Raw genomic sequence first — 15,963 nt, 5'->3', positions numbered from 1 at the left:
TACATCTGAGAAATGTAAGATCAAATTGTAAGATCAAATTTAGGACAGTTTCTGTGCAACATTTTATAAATGAGGCCCAACGTCTCTATTATTTATTTACGTACTTGTTTATTTATTGTTTCTGCAGGTTTGGCCCTTTATACCTCAGTTTATTTTTGTGAACTGGAATGTGTGCAAAGGATTGTGGGTGATTTAAGGCCGTGAAGGATACATCCGATACATCCTTGAAGTTCCAGCCTTTAAAAGTTCAATGGCTTGTTGTTGTTGCTGTTGTTGTTGTTTTCCCCGGTCATGGTCTGATTTTTCAGCATGTCTAGCATTCAACATATTGATATGTTGTTAAATCAATTTTGAAATACCTGCAAATATATTTTGACATTTTAAGCTGTCTCCTGATCCATTTCTAATTCAAATCAGAGTGATAGTTTATTTAAATTATGTAGATTTTCTCAAATATCCAAGATTATCATCATTGCATCGTCAAATTTAATGGTTAATTTATATATATTATGCAAGGTGATTTTCTGATCATATTTTTTTTCCAGGAACGTTTTACGAATTCCAAACCACGTCAATCTTAATAACTACTATTAATTTTGTATTTATTTATAGGTGATATAGAATTGTTCATGAAGGCTGGAAATGAAAAAAAAAAAAAAAGCCTTATTTTCAGGTGTACATAATTGTTAGGCAGGTTTTATTATACAGGAAAAATAAGCCAAAAAAGAGATTAAACTCGGACTGAAAAGTCAAAAATTATTAAATGCTTATGAGAAGGATGCAATACTAATGCAATACTAGAAATTGCAGTTAAGGCATGAGCAATGGACAGCAAAACTCATTGGGTCAGCGGGATCAGACAAAAACAGGTGGAGAAGAAAAGACACGGTACCTGCAAAATAATTAAGGTGAAGAATCAAGTGTGAAACCATCAGGAACATTTTAGTCTCCAGAATTACCATTTTCCAGAACTGCAACCTCAAACCTTGCATGGGCCTAAGTCAGCATGTTTCTGAATTATTTCCAAATATAAGAAAAGGAAATGAAACTTAGGGACAGCTAGAAAACTATCTAAATATAATAGCCCCATGATATTGAGTAACCACAAACTAATAAACACATGATTTGAGCTGATCTTGCTTTACCTAGTAACATGAGGGTTTGACGTGAAGAACCCATCATATTGTAGAATGCTTTGCCATGCTCCTATCCTATATAAACTGTTGTATTCTTCTTGCTGGTGGGATTCTCTGTGATTGATACGAGGTCCTATGGTCGTGAATAAAGCATATTCTAAGGCATAGTCTGGAGTCGGTCTGGTTATTGATGCGCAGCAAGTTAGCGAGCACTAGGTTTAAAAGGGTCAAGACACTGACCGAAATATTATTGGGTGTCGATTAGGAGACACCCCAGAAGATCAGGTAAACTTAAGTCAGGTGCGTAGGGGAAAACCTACCACACATACAAAACTATGAATTTTGAATTATTGCTAGAAAATCTAAATATCAATTATTAATCATACTTACAGGTTGAGATTCAGAGGAGCAAGCTGATCCAAATACGGTAAAATGACACAACATAAGATTGTACTGCTGTGGTATTGTTGAAAAAAATGAATACTTGTCAATAAATTAGAATACTTCGTAAGATCAAAAAAAAAGAAAAGAAAAAAAAAAAGGATATTTTAAACAGAAATGTCAGGCTTCTGTAAAGTATGTTCATTTTTATGCACCCAATATCTCCTTTTGCATGAATTACTGCATCAATGTGGCGGGGTATGGAGGCGATCAGCCTGTGGCTCTGCTCAGGTGTAATGAAGCCCAGGTTGCTTTGATAGTGGCCTTCAGCTCTTCTGTATTGTTGGGTCTGCTGTCTCTAATCTTCATCTCATAGACTCTCTATGGGGTTCAGGTCAGGCGAGTTTGCTGGCCAATCAAGCACAGTAACACCATGGTCACTGAACCAGCTTTTGTTACCTTTGGCAGTGTGGGCAGGTGCCAAATCCTGCTGGAAAATGAAATCAGCATCTCCATAAAGCTTGTCAGTAGAAGGAAGCATGAAGGACTCTAAAATGTCCTGGTAGATGGCTGCGTTGACTGTGCACTTCAGAAAACACAGTGGACCAACACCAGCAGATGACATGGCAGCCCATATTCATCACTGACTGTGGAAACTTCACACTGGACTTCAAGCAACATGGTTTCTGTGCCTCTCCACTCTTCCTCCAGACTCTGGGACCTTGATTTCCAAATGAAATGCAAAATTTCGAGGAGCACGGAGCAACAGTCCAGTTCTTCTTCTCCTTAGCCCAGGTAAAGGCAGGAACACACCAAGCCAACAGTCGGCCGTCAGGCAGTTTTCCTTCGTCGGCCGACTAAGTTTTCTCAGTGTGTTTCGCACCATCGGCTGAAGTTGGTCCTCGTCTGCTTTTTTTCAGCCGATTCGACATGTTGAATCGGCGTTGGAGCTCGTCGGTCTGTCGGGCCATCTGATCATTCTGATTGGCTGTTCAGCTACTGCCGCCTGCTGTTTCAGAAAGGCATTTCATCTCACGCAGGTGCAGAACTGACGTGCTGCTTGGCCGTCGGCTGTTGAGCGTCAGTTTGGTGTGTCAGGGCAACTTTGGACACAGATACTGCCGACGTGAGCAAACCCCGCAGTCTGCTTTCGTCGCCACTAGTTTGTCAGCGTCAGCTTGGTGTTCTGGCCTTAAGACGCTTCTGATGTTATCTTTGGTTCAGAAGTGGCTTGGTACGTGGAATGTGACAGTTGTAGCCCAATTCCTGAAGACGTCTGTGTGTGGTGGCTCTTGATGCACTGACTCCAGCTTCAGTCCACTCCTTCTGAAGCTCTCCTAAGCTCTCTAAATCGGCTTCACCTGACAGTCTTCTCAAGCCTGCGGTCATTCCTTTCACTTGTACACCTTTTCCTACCACACTTTTTCTTCCAGTCAACTTTCCATGAATATGCTTTGGCACACCAGCTCTTTCAGCAATGCCCCTCTGTGGCTTACCCTCATTGTAGAGGGTCTTGATGAGTCAGCAAACTTCCCTATGACTGCTGCTGGGATTACTGACCTAAACCCAGTATTTATACCCTGAGAATGGTCATTTAATAGAACTTGACATTAAATATTCTAATAATTTGAGACACTGATTTTTTTATTTTGATGAGCAGCTAACTGTAATCATCAAAATGAAAACAAAAAGTCTAGAAATATTTTACTTTGTCTAATAAATCTAGAACATATTTAAGTTTTTTTAAAATTAAATCACAGAAAAAAATAACTTTTTCATGATATTCTAATTTATTGAGATGCACCTGTATACAGTGCCCTTTCAAGATTTAAAACTTTGCGGGATGTTTTCATTCACTTAGAGCTATGTTACACATTACATGAAAGGTAATTTTCAAAAATCCATAATAAGGTTACTGATTAGATTAACAATATGTACATTAAATAAAAGCTTATCATCAATCCAAATGCCCAAGTATTTATAAAAAGGTACTCTTTCAATAACTTTACCATCAGATGTAAAAATACTAAAAATATCAAGTACTTATCCCTGAGCGTTTGAAAAAACCATAAACTTTGTTTTCTGTGAATTTAAAACTAATTTTAAACTAAACAGAGCATCTTCCAGTGACTGAAATGCAATCTGAAGCTCTTTCACTGCCTGTGTTATAGACGGAGCAAGTGTATAAATAATAGTATCATCAGCATAAGTGTTTTTTTTTTTTTTTTAATGTCCTTACCCAAATTATTTATATAAATAGAAAACAAAATAGGTCCTACAATGGAACCCTGGGGGACCCCTTTAGATATATCAAGAAAATCAGATTTGAGATCCTCCACATGAACACACTGAATCCAATCTACCAAATAATTTCTAAACCATTTCAATGTTCCTGGACCAAAACCAGCACTGCTAAGATTATTTATCAGTAAATCATGATTCACTGACTCAAACGCCTTAGACAGATCCACAAATAAGGCTGCACAGTGTTGTTTTTCTATCCAGGGCACCAATAATATCAGTAATTAACACTACTGTAGCAGCAATAATAGCACTAGACAGTTCTAAACTGTATGGTTTTACAGTTCTAAAACCAGATTGATGAGAATATAAAATATTATTATCAAATAAAAACTATTTTAACTGTGAATTTACCTTTCAAGAATCTTAGTCAAAATTGAAAGTTTGGAGATGGGATGATAGTTGTTCATGTCTGAGGGATCACCACCTTTAAATAATGGGAGAACATAAGCAGCTTTCCAAATTTTAGGTAATGAGTTTGATACAAGACTTAGATTAAATATATGAGTAACTGGCTCAACAATAACATCCGCTGCCATCCTTCAAAAGATAAGGGTCTAAGTTATCTGGGCCCATAGATGTCTTATTATCAATGCCTTTCAATGCTTTACAAATTTGATTTACTGAAACAGGTTTAAAAACAAAAATATCCAGATTACCAGTCGCTGGTGTAATCCCAGACAGTTGTATTTGCATTTAAACTGTCAAATACAGACCCAGCATGTATAAAGGGTTTTGTATTTTGAAGGGTTCTTTAAATTCTCTGTAACTGACTTTAAATAAAACTCTGATTTAGACTTCCTAATTATCCAAATGCACTTATTCCTTAGTGTTTTAATTGTAGAACAATCAGCAGGATTGTTTGAAAATCTAGTTTGTGCCCATGATTTATTTCTTAAATAAATTAATTTTGAAAGACAATCTGAAAACCAAGGATTATCCCTACCACTGATCCTAATGGGAACATGTTTATTAGAAATAAACTAAAAAATGAAAATTGAAAATTTTCCCATGCCAACGTTCAACATCCATTCAACATTACTCTTCTAAGATCACTATGGTATAAATCATGCAAAAATGCTTGTTCCTCAAATTTTTTAAAACATCTTTTGATATTTTATATCCCAGACACAAGCAATTACACAATGATCACTGATATCATTACAGAATATACCACTTGAAATAAATGTATGAGCAACATTCGTTATGATTAGATCCAGTAAACTAGATTTATGTTGCACTTTAGGATTTAGCCTTGTTGGTACATTTATAAGTTGCGTAAGGCTTAAGGCGTCCCACAATTCTTTAAGACAATCTGAGGTCCCAGAGAGCCAGTCCCAAATCATATCACCCATAAGGATGAACTCAGAAGAGTCATTTGACTCATGATGATTGTTCTTGTAATCAATGGTGTATTTTTCCCCCAAATGTCAGAAGCTGAGGACTTCCAGAATCCACAGAGTGTTGACTTTGAGTCTTGTCACCTGAAAATCTGTACAGAATCAAGTGAAGCCCACCACTGAGTCCACTCGTTTTAAGTTGATTTTGATTTGTTCAAGTAATTGAATGAGAAAATGCCTTGAATGAGAAAACGTGAAAAATACAGATAAGCTTTAGGGAACACAATAAATGATTTGTGGCTTCGACCACAAGAAATTGCATTATTTATTATTGTTTTTTAAGAAATCTACACCAAATACAAATTTATATTATTTTGCCTTGCATGCATTTAAAAAAATTCAAAAGAGTAAAGTAAAAAGTAAACATTGTAAGAAGTAATGCTTTGGTATAGATGAATCAGTGAAACTGTAAGTTTCTACAGTAGACAATTTCAGCAAATTTGCTACACTCGGTCAAAGCTTGCCCCATACAGTGTTTTGAAATTAGAATTAATGTTTTAGTTTATTTATACCCTTTTAAAATGGGAACTACAGTAGCATATTTACACCTGGATATCAATAATTCCATGAGTTTTGACTCTTTCATCAAACCATTTGGGCTCATCTCTGGGGTCAGGGGGATTAAATGTAATGGGAGTCAACCTGAACACCAAAAAGAAAAGCATAAAAATGGATTTTAATATTTGTAATTTGTGGCATACTAAAAGAAAATAACTACAGTATAAATAAATGCTAAAAATAGTATTTCTACATACCTTGTCATCAGACCGTGTCACTCCTGTGGTTTTCTCTGCATGACTTTGATAAGATCGTATATCTCAAGGCCCTCGCGCAGTTGTTGCAGCATTGGGGTGCGTTTTGTTGTAATATGTAAAGCAAGAGCTCTGGCAAAACAAAAAAATAAAGACAAAATTGTGCTATTGCTCAATTTCTTCTGCTTCAGTTGTACCATATATTACCACACAATATGCATTGTACTGATGTTAAGAGTTGATACTGATGGAAATGAACAATAACAACAAACAATTTTGGTCAGTGTCAGTTGGTCCAGGATTTTGTGTAGGTGGACAGGTCAGATACATCTAAAATCTACAAGTAAAATGTTACCTTTAATAAATATTAACAAGCTCAATTTTGGAGAAAAAACAATCTGTCAGTGGATTTATAACATGAAAACAGTTATTCCAGCAAACTAGACAACATTTGAAGTGGATCAAAACCTTTTACAAAGTTGTCCTAAAACCTTTTTGATCCACTTCAAATGTTGACTACTGTAATTTACCAATGGGCAAGAATTAATAGAGAACTTGAATCTAATGAAAGTCTGTCAACAAGACCATGTTGATCAGTGCTGATATCTCTGTGTCACCTCTAATGTTACCAGTAACAAGGTATTCGTAACAGCACTCTCGCATAAACCGTGGTGCCGGTCCTCCCTGGGCAATGCTCACAACATTGAGATATACCATCTTATCAAAGACACATAGAGAAAACCACAGGAGTGACACGGTCATAGGATATGATGACAAGTTTTGAGCATTTAAAATGGAGCCCAAATGGTTTGATTAAACAAGTGAAAAGTGAAAAAAATCACAGAATTCTTTCAATATTTCCTACATGAGCTTGAAGACATGGACTAAAAAAATAGTATAAGCAGTTATTTGATATCCAGGTGTAAATATGCTACTGTAGTTCCCAATTTAAAAGGGTGTAAATAAACAAAATGTTACACAGAAACGTACACACAGAAAACGAGCGTACGCTGGATAAGGTTTGTCCAAGAAGTCACTAGAAAATATGACTATAAATACACTTTTTGGGAGGAAAATAAGACGCTAAATTGGCAACACTGATGCAGCCTTCTGTCTGAGAAGCACCCAGTTTCACTCCTCCAGGACCCAATGACCAAACTGCTTCTGTGATTAATTATAAAAGCTATATTCAAAATAAACTGGTAGTATTATTTTTCCTCAAAACTATCTTAAAAATGTGACTGTCTGTAGGAGTAAAATGTAATGACTTTTAATGCAATTTAAGGCTTTAATATTCACAAAATCCATTTAATGACTTTTAATGCTTGGCAATGCCCTGCTGTTGCTCGCCATTGCTACAACCTCACTCGCTCTGGCAGTGCCAGGAAAATGTAGTGGGCGTGGACAACTTGTCACTGCAATTAAGAGTGACCAATAGAAAAAGGTCGTTCACGCAGGTGGGTAGAGACCACTGAGATACAGCTTCACTCGCAAGCAAAAGATTTAGACCCACAAAAAAGACAGCAGAAAAGAGAGCAACATTTGTGGTTTCGTAATGAAAAGTGTTTGAAGTGCATGAAGAAAAATAAAGATTTTTAAAGATTTGCACGCACTGCAAAGATTTTTTTTATCAATTCCTTTATTTTTGAGCCTTAATAAGACTTTTTGTTTTGCAATCTTTTATTACAGAATAATTAGTTTTACTCTCAAACACAGTATGTTTGAGCAAATTAAAAAAAGATCAAAATCAAAAGAAACTCCACAGAACTCATGTTCTGAGAAAATATTTTCACACAAATAAAGATCAGTGATGCGCACTTCAAAGCAGATAGCTTATCAACATAATGACATCATGACAGACACTGAAGGAGTCGCTCGGTGATTGTCTGACTGTACACAGTACTGTACAACCTCTGCTGAATGCAGTGGCAATAAAAGACAAATCACCAACAACAAACAGTCAGTCGTCATTTGTTTCATTTTTAATTTGTTTCAGTTTAAACCAGTTGTTTAATTTCTATAGCTTTTGTAACATTCTTGATTCCACAGACGCTACAAAATGGTTTGTGTATTCATAGGTTGCTTCAGAGGCATAAGCTACTGTAAGTGGGCCTATTACAACAATGCATTGACATTTACTTTTTACTTTTGATACTCAAGTACTTTATAAAACAAGTACTTCTGTAAAAATCGGTCTTTACAACTTTTACTTGTAATGGAGTAATATTTGACCAGTAGTATCTGTACTTTCACTCAAGTAAGGAAGTTGTGTACTTTGTCCACCTCTGCTGGACACACACACACACAGTAGCCTAAAGATAAACTGTTTCATGGTCTTCCTAATATTATGAAAAATGCCATTGTATTTGAAGGACATGCACGTTTTATTTTTAAAATATTAGTCAGTACATACAATAATTTACAATGCAAAAATTAGGCCGTTAAAAATATATAAACATCCAAAATTGCATAAATTTGATTTGTATAAAACAATTAAAATTTGGCAGGTGGAAAAGAATGAGAATAACTCTTCACTGAAAACATTCTGAACAGTATTTTATATGATTTATTTTTTTCTACAACAAGACAAGTATAGTGAAAGAGTTTTAGCAATGTAATGTGATGGCATTTATAGTCATATTTTCCTAATGTCTTGTACCGTTAACCATGGTGTCACGTGGATGGGAATATGCATGGAAATGATATGCAGAGTAATTTATGGTTATTTTCGGGAGGAGATGGGGTGGAGATTCATGTGCACAATCGGAGTAAGCAAGACCTTCTGAACAGTAGCGAAGCAGGAATGTTGAAGGTCAATATATTTCTCAGACTGTTGAAGTTAGATCTATCTCAGTCAAAAAGCGATGCTTAAATGAGAATACTAGTGCACTGTTTATGAAGGCTATATCTTTAACACCGAGCATATCTGCAGACTCTGTTGATTTTCTCCTTGATTCTTTTAACTCAAAAGTACAGAATGTTATTAATAACATTGCTCCTGTGAAAGTCAGGAAGAAGACTGGCAGACAAAAAGCACCGTGGAGAAACTCAACAGCAGTGCAAAATATGACAATGCAGAAGAGCTGAGCGCATGTGGCGAAAGACAAAACTCGAAATCCATTATAACATCTATAAAGATATTCTTCATGCTTTCAATGTGGAACTAGGCAAAGCTAGACAGACCTTCTTCAAATATTATAAACAGAAACTTAAACAACACCCGCACTCTTTTTGCTACTGTAGAGAGACTAACAAACCCCCCAAGTCAGATTCCTAGTGAAATGCTCTCAGACAGCAAATGCTGTGAGTTTGCTTCCTTCTTCTCTGAGAAAATTAATAATATCAGAAAGGCGATCAGCACATCCTTGAGCTGCACTGGGGTAAAACAGATCAGATCACAACCTCAGAAAGTAGCTATTATGTCTGTTTTTGAAGCAATTGATGGTAAAATTTTGGAAGAAACAGTACAGCACCTTAAAACATCAACCTGCGCCCTTGAGACACTTCCCACATCTTTTTTCAAAAGCATGTTTAACTATTTAGAAGCAGATCTCCTAGAAGTGGTAAATGCCTCACTTCTCTCTGGGACTTTTCCAAAATCCCTGAAAACTGCAGTTGTTAAGCCCCTCCTGAAAAAGAGCAATCTGGATAACACCATATTGAGCAACTACAGGCCAATCTCAAATCTTCCTTTCATAGGCAAGATCATTGAAAAAGTTGTTTTCAATCAGCTGAACAAGTTCTTAAGCTTGAATGGATACTTTGACAACTTTCAATCTGGTTTCCGACCGCATCACAGCACAGAGACAGCACTCATAAAGATAATAAATGATATTCGCCTAAACACAGATTCAGGTAAATTATCAGTGCTGGTTCTACTTGACCTCAGTGCTGCGTTTGACACTGTCGATCACAACATACTTCTTGACAGGCTGGAAAACTGGGTTGGGCTTTCTGGGATGGTCCTTAAATGGTTCAGGTCATACTTAGAAGGGAGAGGTTATTATGTGAGTATCGGTGACCATAAGTCTGAGTGGACATCCATGACATGCGGAGTCCCTCAAGGTTCAATACTTGCACCCCTCCTGTTCAACCTATACATGCTGCAACTGAGCCAAATAATGAGAAAGAACCAAATTGCATATCACAGCTATGCAGATGACACCCAGATTTACCTAGCCCTATCACCTAACGACTACAGCCCCATTGACTCCCTGTGCCAATGCATTGATGAAATTAAAAATTGGATGTGCCTAAACTTCCTTCAGTTAAACAAAGACAAAACTGAAGTCATTGCATTTGGAAACAAAGATGAAGTTCTCAAAGTGAACATGTACCTTCACTCTAGGGGTCAAACAATTAAAAATCAAGTCAGGAATCTTGGTGTGATTTTGGAGTCAGACCTGAGTTTCATTAGCCATGTAAAGACAATAACTAAATCAGCATATTATCATCTCAGAAGTATTGCAAGAATTACATGCTTTGTCTCCAGCCAAGACTTAGAGAAACTTGTTCATGCTTTCATCACCAGCCGGGTGGATTATTGTAATGGGCTCCTCACTGGCCTTCCCAAAAAGACCATAAGACAGCTGCAGCTCGTACAGAACGCTGAGCAGAACCAGAAAACATGAACACATCACACCAGTCCTCAGGTCCTTGCACTGGCTTCCAGTTGCATTTAGAATTGATTTGAAAGTACTGTTACTTGTTTATAAATCACTCAATGGCCTAGGACCTCAATACATTGCAGATATGCTCATAGAATATAAACCTAACAGATCACTCAGATCATCAGGATCAACACACTTAAAAATACCAAGGGTTCACTCAAAGCAGGGAGAGTCTGCTTTTAGCTGTTACGCCAGCCGCAGCTGGAACCAGCTTCCAGAAGAGATCAGGTGTGCTCCAACAGTAGCCACATTCAAATCCAGAGTCAAAACACATCTTTTTATCTATGCATTTGCTGATTGAGCACTGTGCTATGTCCGAACTGTTTGCATTTTATTTTATAAGTATTATCTTTTTATTCTTTTAATTCCTTTTCCTGTTTTTATTTCATTTTTAATGTATTTTATATCTTTTATGTATCATCTTGTTATTCTGACTTTTAATGCATTTTAAATTTCTTAAATTGCTGTCTGGTTGAAAGAGCTGGGAGAATTAGGAAGAAAGTGATTAGGTTAAAATTTTTGGTACAAACCATGGGGAAATTTAAGCTGTGGTGCATGGTTAAGATATCTCTGGATTACAGTCAGGACACTTTCCAAAGGGGGAAATTTCCAAAGGGGAAATTTGAACTGCGTTGCATAGATATCTCCGGAAGGGGGATTAGGGCTGTGTGGTGCAGTTTGAGGTGTCTTGGCAAAAGGGGAGATTGAAACTGTGTTTATCAGTTTGAAGTGCCTTAACAGGCAGCAGTCCTGACGTGTGAGGAAGATCCATTCTGATCCGCTCTGATGGATAGATCCGTTTAGATCCACTCTGACGGACAACAACAACAATAACAACAACAAAAAACTCCCTAAGACTAGCTCATCTATCCAGATAGCAAAATTCTCAGTTTTTACTGTTATTTCTATTCCTTGTGTTCTATTTTTATTATTATTCTTTATGTAAAGCACTTTGAATTACCATTGTGTATGAAATGTGCTATACAAATAAAATTGCCTTGCCAATCTTCCACTGACTGGGTTTGATAAAGGGATTTTGTACTGGTTCTGATGTATGCATGGTTTAATAATTCTGAAAACTTTTAGGATGAAATCTACAGAAAGTTTTAGACATGTGGCCGCTGGAAATTGTCCGGGACATGTTTCAGTTAATTTCATCTGAGTTCAGTTGTACTGTGAATAATTCAAAGGAGCTGGATACCCAAGTCATATATTCAGATATGTAAACTCCCAAATTAACAGAATTAACAGTCTTAATTTGTGGTGAATTCCACATCAGTGATAGTTTCAGCTGTTAATGTTAAATGTTAAAAAAGAATAATAGCTGAATATTATTACAGTCGAAGCATGTGTTGTGCTCACTGCAAGTTAAAGGTTTATTTGATTTGTGTTACTGAAAGAAACCAGACAGTAATTTCATTTAGGTCAATAATCTTTATTCCATTTACAAAAATATATAAATAACATATATCATATAAAATGATTTATCATATTCTTTATTTTAGTTCTGTAAATAAATAATTGTCAGCCAGATATTTTCTGAGATTAGTTTTACTTTTAGCACTAGTGTTAATAAGGGAGGCACCACTTTGATTATTCATACTGCATCGAGTTTAACTGCTCTAATAGTAACCATACTTGAAAACACGTGTATTTCTCCATCTAAAAGCTGGGAAACCAGATTCCTGTGTGCCAACTGACATTAAATACTATCAAAAGAAAGGTTACATAAATATATAATTTTCTCTCATCCTAGTTGTGATGTGATTTTATTTCTTTATTTCTTCATTTATTTATTATGTAAAGGGAGGGGAAACTATAGTCAAAAAGGAAAGTGGTAAAATAAATGATTTCCTGTGTCATAGCTGTGAAATAACAGTGTGTTCAGGCATATTAATTTGTGGTGTACATACAGTTATTATAACAAATAAATGCTGATTCATAACTAAAGTATTTTTTATTGACCTGACAGTATGATTAACACAGGCAAATATGTTGAGGAGGTAATTCAGCTGGGTTGAATATGTAGATTATGTAGTGAGTTTTGGTCGCACATGTAACTTAAAGTGCTATATGTCATTTTTTTGACTGTACTAAAGCACAAAAATACCATAACATGTTTGCAGCCAGTTATTCTACTTTGTAATGTGAGTTCTGTGTCTGTTTCTATTTTGGTCTGTGTGATCCCTCCTGCTGCCAATGGACTATATGCACGGAGGGTTCTTTAGAACTTCCGCATTAATATAAGCCAGCTGGAAAACTTCTGGTGAGAGTCATGTGCTGGTGAGTTGAGCATCAATAGTGTAATACTTAGTTTATAATCAGAATATAGTCACTTAAATAGTCAGGTATAGCATTAATTTAGTTATTCAAATGTAAGACAGCATAAAAAATAAATAAATAAAGACATACCTCAGTGTTCCTCCTCTGCTAAATTCAGTTCCGCCATCAGTTTTCACACTTTTATGTAAAAAAAAGCTTAAAAAATTAAATATTTATTCTGCACTTTAGTTAGATTAATTGAATAAAATGTGTGTTTATACAAGTGTGCTGAAATCATTGATCTTGTGCTGCTCTGACTGACAGCTGCTGTGATTATAAAGAGAGAAAGGTGCGCTTTCTGTGTCATTCATTCACAAGAAAAGTTATTGTTTTTCATGAGATTTTCTGAGTATTTCATACTTCACATTGACAAAATGTGATTTTAAACCTAGTTATTTTACAATATTTAATATTTATTCAAAAATGATTAGAGGAAATAGCTGATATATGCACGAATAAATGCTACTTTGCCGCCACCTGCTGGTTAAAGTGGTAATTACTGTCTTTTTATTATTAATTAAATAAGTGTTTTCTATCAAATGTTGAATTTCCTACATTTTGAAGTGTTCGGTTTTACAATGAGGACAATCTCAGAAGGATGAACAAATAATGTTTGTGGTCATCACATTAAAAATAACATTTGAAGTGTTGGAAATAATAATTCATGTGCTTGTCTAATTACAGACACTGAATTTCTTAAACGGTCCCAATAGCTTCGTCTTTATTGCAATCAATAAAACTGGTTTATTGTCAAATTAGGTAAATGTGATAACTGCATTAATATATGAATACAACATTAAAAAGTCAACCATTGATGGTTTTGTGTCGATGTACAGCGACTACATAATGAACAGCTAACAGTTCACCAGAAATGCCCGAGCTGGCTTAACCACAACCAGGAAGTAACCGTGTATATAGCCCATTCACCCAATAGTAAATAGTGTAAATCAGAAGCCAGCAAACAAACTCGGTCAGAGATCGCAGGTTCTACTCGACCTAAAAAGCCTCGGCATCCATCTAAAAAGCTCTATATGCAGAAGTATGTTAAAACACAGATAAATCAAACAGGGATGAGCACAGAGTTCTGCAGGGGCTCAAATGTAAAAAAGGGGCACACACATATATAAAAATATATAAAAGCACCAGTCAAAAGTGGACATATTACTAATTTTAAAGTCTCTTAAGCTCATCAAGCCTACATTTATTTGATCAAATTACAGAAGTGAAAAAAAAAAAAAAAACAGTAATATTGTGAAATATTACTACAATTTTAAATGGTGTTTTTTCCATTTTAATATACTTTTAACCTGTGATACTTTTTTCAGGATTCATTGATGAATAAAAAGTTAAAAATAACAGCATTTATTCAAAACAGAAATTCTTTTATAGGTCTTTACTATCGCTTTTTATCAATTTAGCTCATCCTTGCTGAATGAAGTATTCATTTCTTCCAAACAATAACAACAACAACAAAACATCTGATGCCAAACTTTTGAACGATAGTGTATATTGTTACAAAATATTTCTATTTCCAAAAAAAAATATTAAGCAGCACAACTGTTTCCAACATTGATAATAAATCACTGTGACACTAATATGAATTAGTGCCACAGTTCCCTCCTGTCCCGGACTCCATAACCCATGATCCTCCTCATTTCCACACCTCATCATCTCCCCATCATCACGGGTTACCTGCACCTGGACTTTATCATCAGCACTCCCTATATAAGGACTCACTTCCCTTCACTCCCTGTCCGTTCTTGTTGTTGTTTTATGTGCTTATGGTGTGTTATTGCTGTCTTGCGCCTTTATTTATTAAACCTGTCTATTGTGGAAGTTCCTATTCAGCCTCATCCTTGCTACACTACACCATATTGTAACAATTAGAATGATTGCTGAAGGATCATGTGACACTGAAGACTGGATTAATAGCTGCTGAACATCCATCTTTGATCACAGGAATAAATTATATTTTAAAGTGTATTATAATATTTTATATATACTTTTACTAACTATGATAGTTTGATCAAATGGTAAACGGTGTCATGACATCAGATTGTTGTTACTTAAGAAAGCCACTAGATGGCACTGTGTTGAGTGTTATGTGTGGAGTACCATACAAGTAATATAAAAAGAAACCGAACACATGTTCAAGTAAGAAATAACAGACAGACATGTTGTGACTGCACTGAAGACTTTTTATTAACATTACCAAACAAAACAAACGGTGTGTCAAAATATATGTTACCAGCAGTTCTATATTTCCCTAGAAAGCCTAGGGAATATAGAATATGCCTGAAGTTTGTAGGCAAAGTTTGAAATGGTTTATATTTCACACATTTCCTATGCATTCTATACAATGCCAAAGGGGTCGTCATGCTGTGTAATTCCTGTATAGAATGCCTCGTATGCAACATAATCACAAAAACAGACTTTTCATACTTTGCCTACAAACTTCACAGATTCTTTATATTCCCTTGGCATTCTATACAATCTGCTTTTCACACACTGTTGGTAACATATACACAGGCTAAATACAAGTGACTTGAATACTACTAACCATCAGTGATGGGAATAACGGCGTTATAAATAAACGGCGTTACTAACGCCGTTACTTTTTTCAGTAACGAGTAATCAAACGAATTACTTTTTCTCCCGTTACAACGCCGTTACCGTTACTGACAAAAAAAATGCCGCGTTACTATAATTGAGCTCACTGAAGCGGTTTTCATCCGAGTAAGCTCTCTCTCAGCCATAGGACCTGCAAAGTTTTTTTCTCTGGTGTGTGCTGCGGTTAGTCATACACAAATATAATTTTAAACTGATAATAATGTATGATGCGCTGTGTGTGTGTCTGTCAGAGCATGCGCGCGAAGCGCGAGCTCAAACCAGAATACCCTTTTTGATGCTTGATCGAAAATATGTGAAATGAGTTTTTTTTCTAGTCGACTAGTAGTTGTTCATTTAAGCTATTAGTTGACTAATCACATTTATATTAATT

The sequence above is a fragment of the Megalobrama amblycephala genome, linkage group LG15 (genome assembly GCF_018812025.1).
Source record: "Megalobrama amblycephala isolate DHTTF-2021 linkage group LG15, ASM1881202v1, whole genome shotgun sequence".
Taxonomy (NCBI): Eukaryota; Metazoa; Chordata; class Actinopteri; order Cypriniformes; family Xenocyprididae; genus Megalobrama; species Megalobrama amblycephala.
The sequence above is the reverse complement of the archived record's forward strand: the minus strand, read 5'-3'. Positions refer to the sequence as shown.